A 6,532-nucleotide genomic window follows, 5' to 3' on the forward strand; every position below is an offset into this window, starting at 1 on the left:
TTTTTTGTTTGTTTAAACAGGGTTTCCCTATGTAGCCCCTTTTGTCCTGACACTTGCTATGTAGACTGGTCTGCCTTTGAACTCAGAGAGATCCACCTGCTCCTGCCTCCCAGTGTCAGAATTAAAATCATGCCACACCATACCTGGGTGATTTTATCTTTGGTGCACAGAAATTTTAGATCTTGATATATAACTTAATTTACCCATTTTTACTTTGGTTGCTTTTGCATTTAATATATGTAAGAAATCATTGCCATATCCAATGTCACAAAGATTTTACTATTTGTTCTATTCCAGAATTTTAGGTCATACACTTAAGTGCTTGATTCCTTTTCAGTTAAGTTTCAAATATGGTAATAGAAAAATTCATTTTTTTGCACAAAGATATTCAGCTTCCCATCATCATTAATTGAAATGATTCTTTCCCTATTGAGTGGTCTTTGCACTCTTCCATCTTTAAAATTTACTTTTATTTTTATTTAGGTGTCTTTGTGAATGTATGCCAACTTGTGTACAGATGCCCTTGAAGCCAGAAGTGGACGTTGGATCCCCTGGAGCTACAGGTTCCAGCTCCTAAATGCTGGTATTACAGGCATGCACCACCTCGCCCTACTCAGACCTGCCAGGGATCAAACCAGGGCCTGTACTTAGCAGGCAAGCACTCTCCCCGCCGAGCTACCCTCCCAGGCCCAGGCTGGCTCCTTGCACGGTTCTTGAAGTAATCAAACATGTATTTCTGTGATGACTTACATCTGCTGCCCTCAGCAACCTAGAAGCTCCAAGAAGCAAGAATCAGACTGAGGCAGTTGCTTGCCCACTTTTCTGAGTTCTAACTTAAAAATCTAACTTTTGAGGCCTAGCAAGATGGCTCAGTGGGTAAAGGAGCTTCCTGAAGAAGCCCAATCCCCTGAATTCCATCCTCGTGTGGTGGAAAGGAGAGAAGTCATCCTCACAGTTTTCCTGTGACTTACACACACAAGCCATAATCCGCAGGCATATGAACACACATACGCGCGCACGCGCACGCGCGCGCACACACACACACACACACACACACACACACACACACATAAATGATCAACCAGGCAGGTGTGAGGCACACAAATAAAATAAATAAATGTAATTTTAAAAATGTTAATGTTTAAAACATAAATGTGAAATAAACAAATCAAATCATTTAGATGCTTTACTCCTTTCTGCCTCCTCTTTGGATACTAAACAAAATCCTAAACTTGCTTGTCGCACACGCTGAGCTTTCTCACTGGGCCTCTGAATTCCAGCTTCCCATCCGCTCTTCACACAGCTGCTTGCAGACCTCTGTTGCTGACCTCGTTTCAAAAGGCATGGCTTCCTCTTCTCTGCCTCTCCGTCTTTCTCCTCTTGGCAGCTGCTGAGATTTACAACTTGCCTGCCTTGTGGTTTTTCTCTCAAACGCTAATAATGGAGCGCTCCTCAAGCTTTAAGGAGAGAGAGAGAGAGAGAATCAGTTGATTTAACTGACTATTGTACCTTTGGTAACTACTATATAATAAAGGCTCAACAAAGTTTTATTCAATGAGCAAATAAGTGTTTGGAAATATACACTGCTGTGCTTGGCACTTAAAAAAAAAAAAAAAAACCAACTCCAAGAAGCAAAAACTGCCATTGTTGCTAGTCAACTCATTGTATCGTTTTCCCCAGGCAGACTCTGCTGATTCTAAGAAGGCAGACCTACTGCTGCCTCAGAGCAAGCCAATGGCAGGGTGCAGGACCATTCAGGCTTTGAGCCTGGCAGAGCTCTTCCCCAAACTGCTCCCATCTCTTTCCAGTTGTATGGACCTTGGCACATTACTCAACCATTCTCCAAGCCTCAGTTTCTTCATCTGTAAAAGGAAGGTAACAACAATTACTTCATAAGGTTGTAGCATGGCTAAACAAAATATGTGTAACGTTTTCCCAAACTGCCTGGCCTTTATAATGAGCCCTCAACAAATGGTCCTTCAGTTATTTCTTTACAGATCATTAGGATCTCTCTTTTCCCCTCAGTTCATTTTAAAAGGTTACTTTCTTAGCTGTTGTCCCCATTACAAGACAATCTAAAAGCCAAAGCAGGGTAAACAGGTTTGAGTGGGAAGTATTTGATTAGTGCACAGGCAGTACAATATCACTGAAAAATTCCTGTCAGACCTGAGCACTATGGCAAACAGTCTGTGTATTTTTTCCCTCTTGACCAAAATGGAAAATATCATGTGAGTATAGAGCTTTGGCATTACAGATCACTTCTGTGAGAAGAAGGATTTTTAGGAAGAGAGCCTCCATTTATTTTAGGAGAAAGTAAGATAAGAAGGAAATCCCTGCCTGAGAGGTCTGCAGAGTCTCAGTGCTACAAAAGACCCCCAGCAAGGACCTGCTTCCCTCGGGCCGCAGAGAGTAAATGATTAAACTTCTCAGCGTTGATAGGCTTGTATTTCATATCGGTGACTTATTAATCACTTGACCTTTTCCACAGTGCACTTAGCATAGTAAATTATACTCCTTTCAAGAGAAGCTTGGGTGACTTAACATGACTCTTTGTAATGTAGCCAGACCCGGGCTCGATATAAGTCACGCACTGAACATATTGCAGCTCATCTCATGTTTTTCCGTGTGTGACAGTTTAATGCCAGCTTGGAAAGAATGAGCTAGGAAATCCAGACAAAAGAAATTAAGGAGGGGATTTAATTCCCTATGTTTACTTTTGAAATCTCTTACAGCTAAGCAGGAGGAAAAACTCCAATACCATATGAGATTTTGTTTCCCCAGACAAAAGATAACTAATAAAACTTTTTCAATTAGTAGAAATAAATTCAATGGCCTTTATGTCCATCACTGCTCCCCTTCATAGCTCTTCAATTATGATGTTGTTGACCATCTCCATAAAAATCTTGATCTTTCTGTTACATATTTCCATTTTCAAGAATTCAATCATTTTATTTCTTTAGGTTTCAAACTCTAGTTCTAAGTATAAAATGATTCTCTAACTCAATTTAAAAATACACAGCTGGGCGGTGGTGGCGCACGCCTTTAATCCCAGCACTCGGGAGGCAGAGCCAGGCGGATCTCTGTGAGTTTGAGGCCAGCCTGGGCTAGCAAGTGAGTTCCAGGAAAGGCGCAAAGCAACACAGAGAAACCCTGTCTCGAAAAACCAACACAGAGAAACCCTGTCTCGAAAAACCAACCAACCAAACAAACAAACAAAACAAAACAAAAAACACACGAAATAGTCATAATGTTCCATCCCTGTAATCTCAGCTCTCTGGAGATTGAAGCAGGTAGATCATGAATTCAAGCCAGCCTGGGCTATCTGTACATAGTAAGACTTAACACTGTTTCAAAATAGGAAAAAAAAAAAAAGAAGAAGAACTGAGGTGAGAGTGTGGCTCAGTGGTAGCACACTTACCCAAAAATTTAGAAGCATTGGGTTCCTTCCACAGTATTGCCAATCTCTCTCTCTCTCTCTCTCTCTCTCTCTCTCTCTCTCTCTCTCTCTCTCTCTCACACACACACACACACACACACACACACACACAGGCACACACATGCACACATGCATCGTTTTCTACTTATGATGGGATGATGTCCCTACAAACCCATCACAAATTGAAAATCCCCCAAGTATAAGTGCATTTACTATACTAGGTCCCACTCATTCCAGCTTAGCCACACAGCACGTTAGGGGGCACTGGTTATTCCTGTGTGATCATGAGGCTGACTGGGAGCTGCCATTGCTGCTGCTGCTGTCCATCAGACCCTATACAGCTATCCTGGGTAAAGATCCAAGTTCAAAACCCAGTGTATGGTTTCTACTTGAATGCATGTCACTTTTTGACAATAGAAAAGTCAGATAATCATAAGGCGAACCATTATAAATCAGGGACCATCTACAGTCTTTCACTTATTTAGCAAATACACAGGGAAGACCTAGTATGTTCCACACATTTTCTAGGTGGAAGGCATGAAGGAACAAGACTATAAGCAAAGGTCAATAAAAGAGAATCTCACAAATTAATGAGATCTGTAAAGCTATTCACTCATTCAACATTTGGCAAACACCTTCAGAATGTTTACCATGCACCAGCCCCAATCAATTCTTGATGTTGAGATTTCTCTCTCGTGAACACAAACTAGATATCCCAATTCCTGACCAGTGAACAGGATAGGACGAGCCATTGGGGGTAGTAGCACAATGAGTAGAGTGGGCAATATATATATATATATATATGCTAATAGGACAGTGGATTTGGACTAGAGACTGAAAAAAATGGGAAATAAGGGAGGGATCTAGATGAAATTTTGAAGGAAAAGTTGACAGAATGTTGTAACTAGGTGAACTCGAGAACAAGACAGAGCCCTGAGACACAGCCAATGCCAGTGTTTGGTGACTAGAATGGAGCCTCACTGTCAGGCCAATGAGAAAGAAGGGATCTTTGAGCAGGGATAGGACCTGATAGACAAGACTCTTTTCTCTTGTGTATAAACTGATGAAGTCAGAAACAATGACAAACATTTTGATAGTTTAAAAGAGAGCCTCGAGACCCAGTAACTATCTTATGGCTCCGAAAGATAAAGCCAATATGGAGGCAGAGGCACACAGATCTCTGTGAGTTCAAGGCCAGCTTGGTCTACATAATGAGTTCTAGGCCAGCCCAGGCTACCAGACCTTGTCTCACAAAAGTAAAAACAAAAAACAATAAGATAAAGCCACTATCACATAGTGTATAGTAAAAATCTGGAGAAAGTGGATCATCAATGACTTTTCTTGAGTCCTGAACCAATTCTCACTTGATGCTAATTTAAGCCTCAGCCTTTCAATTATGTCAGCCAATAGATTCTCAATATTTTTAAGGATGGCTTGGATTGTATGCTACTCGTAATGAAAATAATTCTGTCCAATACAATCTTTATCAGAATGCAGCACATTGGAGGTTCTGGAAGTCCAATGAACACTTGTGATCCCAGTCCGGGAAACAGAAAAACTTCCAGCTATATTGACATATTTTGGTTAATTCTTAAGTGATAACAATATTCAGTATATGCTTTTTCCAAAGGCAATATTGTTTCCACTGGCAAAAAAAAAAAGTTGCCAATGACTTGCTCATGGCTATTAAAGGAAGAAGAGCAGAGCAGATCTTTAGAGGAAAGTTTACAGGACTGGAACTTGCAGAAACTGGGTAGCAAACACATTTCTCTCCAGCCCCTTTCCTGCTCCCTAGAGCGCTCTTGTACATTTCCTATGGATTTCCCACCCTAGTAGTGACATCAGCCTTGTTTTTCTACCTCTCAAGACGGTTCTCCAAACAAGTGTTAGAGCAGGTTTTATTCAGTTTTAGGTGTATAAGACTCACTTAGTGGGAGCATATAAAACTATAGATCCTTGGGGCTGGAGAGATGGCTCTGCCATTAAGAGAATGTACTTCTCTTACAGAGGACTCTAATTCATGTTCAGTTCCTAGCACCCACATTGGGTAGCACGCTGCTGCCTGTATCTCCAGATCCAAGAGCATCTGAAGCCTCTAGATTCCTTGGGCAATGAACTTATGTACACACACACACACACTCGGGGTGGGAGGGTATAATTAAAACTTTTAAAAATCTTTCTAAAAAAGATTCTATTATACATTCCAGGGACGGCTCCAATGGAGTCAGATTTGTTAAGTTTGGGGTAAGACTTAGGAATCTACATTAAGAAACAAAACAAAAATGTTTTACAAACTTCCAGATGATTTTGATGAAATTGTTACTTTAAGAAACACCACTGATGCCGGGCGGTGGTGGCACACGCCTTTAATCCCAGCACTCGGGAGGCAGAGCCAGGAGGATCTCTGTGAGTTCGAGGCCAGCCTGGGCTACCAAGTGAGTTCCAGGAAAGGCACAAAGCTACACAGAGAAACCCTGTCTCGAAAAACCAAAAAAAAAAAAAAAAAAAAAAAAAAAAAGAAACACCACTGGCTTAGATTGGGTTCCTCCAGAGTTAATCTTGATAACAGAACCATAAACAAGTGAGTCATTAAGGTAATAATACCCCAAGAGAAAAACAGGAAAGGAGAGAAGAGGGGAAATGAAGGCAAAGGAGCTAAGCCAGGGTGTGATTTTAGGTAAAGGCCTGCAGAAGGGTACATACCTTGAGCTCAGTCCCACAGGGAAGCTATGGAAGGAGCTGATCCCTCTTTCCCAGCCAAGGGAACTGGGCTTCCACATTCTTGCACTATCAGTGATTGGCTAATAGCTAACAGTCAGATGTAGGAGACCTAAACCCCCAGGCATTTCCACATTGCAAAATAGTTCCAGTAGCTTGTGGGAAGTCCTCTATGTCACAAGCAGTCTTTGTATGCAAGACTACACTGAGCTGAAGTGGGGCTCTCAGAAATGCTAAATGGGATCACAGAGGATTGAGATATGTATTAGAGCAGTTTCTACATTTTCAAAAGGAGTGGAGGGAGAAGACAGTGTGCACCAAGTACAAAAGTAAGAACTACTTAAAAGCATAATTCCAGGCCTGGAGAGATGGCTCAAC

At 41.5% G+C, this 6,532-nt stretch overlaps 1 long non-coding RNA gene across 1 annotated transcript; it reads right to left on the reverse strand.

The window, feature by feature from the left end:
- Positions 1 to 1,190: 1,190 nt before the first annotated feature.
- Positions 1,191 to 6,228, reverse strand: LOC119086679. The gene is made up of 3 exons (XR_005090025.1): positions 6,140 to 6,228; positions 1,819 to 1,862; positions 1,191 to 1,457 (listed from the first exon to the last, which is right to left on the reverse strand). It is a non-coding gene; the product is annotated as an uncharacterized LOC119086679 (long non-coding RNA).
- Positions 6,229 to 6,532: the final 304 nt, after the last annotated feature.

Source organism: Peromyscus leucopus, chromosome X, assembly GCF_004664715.2.
Source record: "Peromyscus leucopus breed LL Stock chromosome X, UCI_PerLeu_2.1, whole genome shotgun sequence".
NCBI lineage: Eukaryota > Metazoa > Chordata > Mammalia > Rodentia > Cricetidae > Peromyscus > Peromyscus leucopus.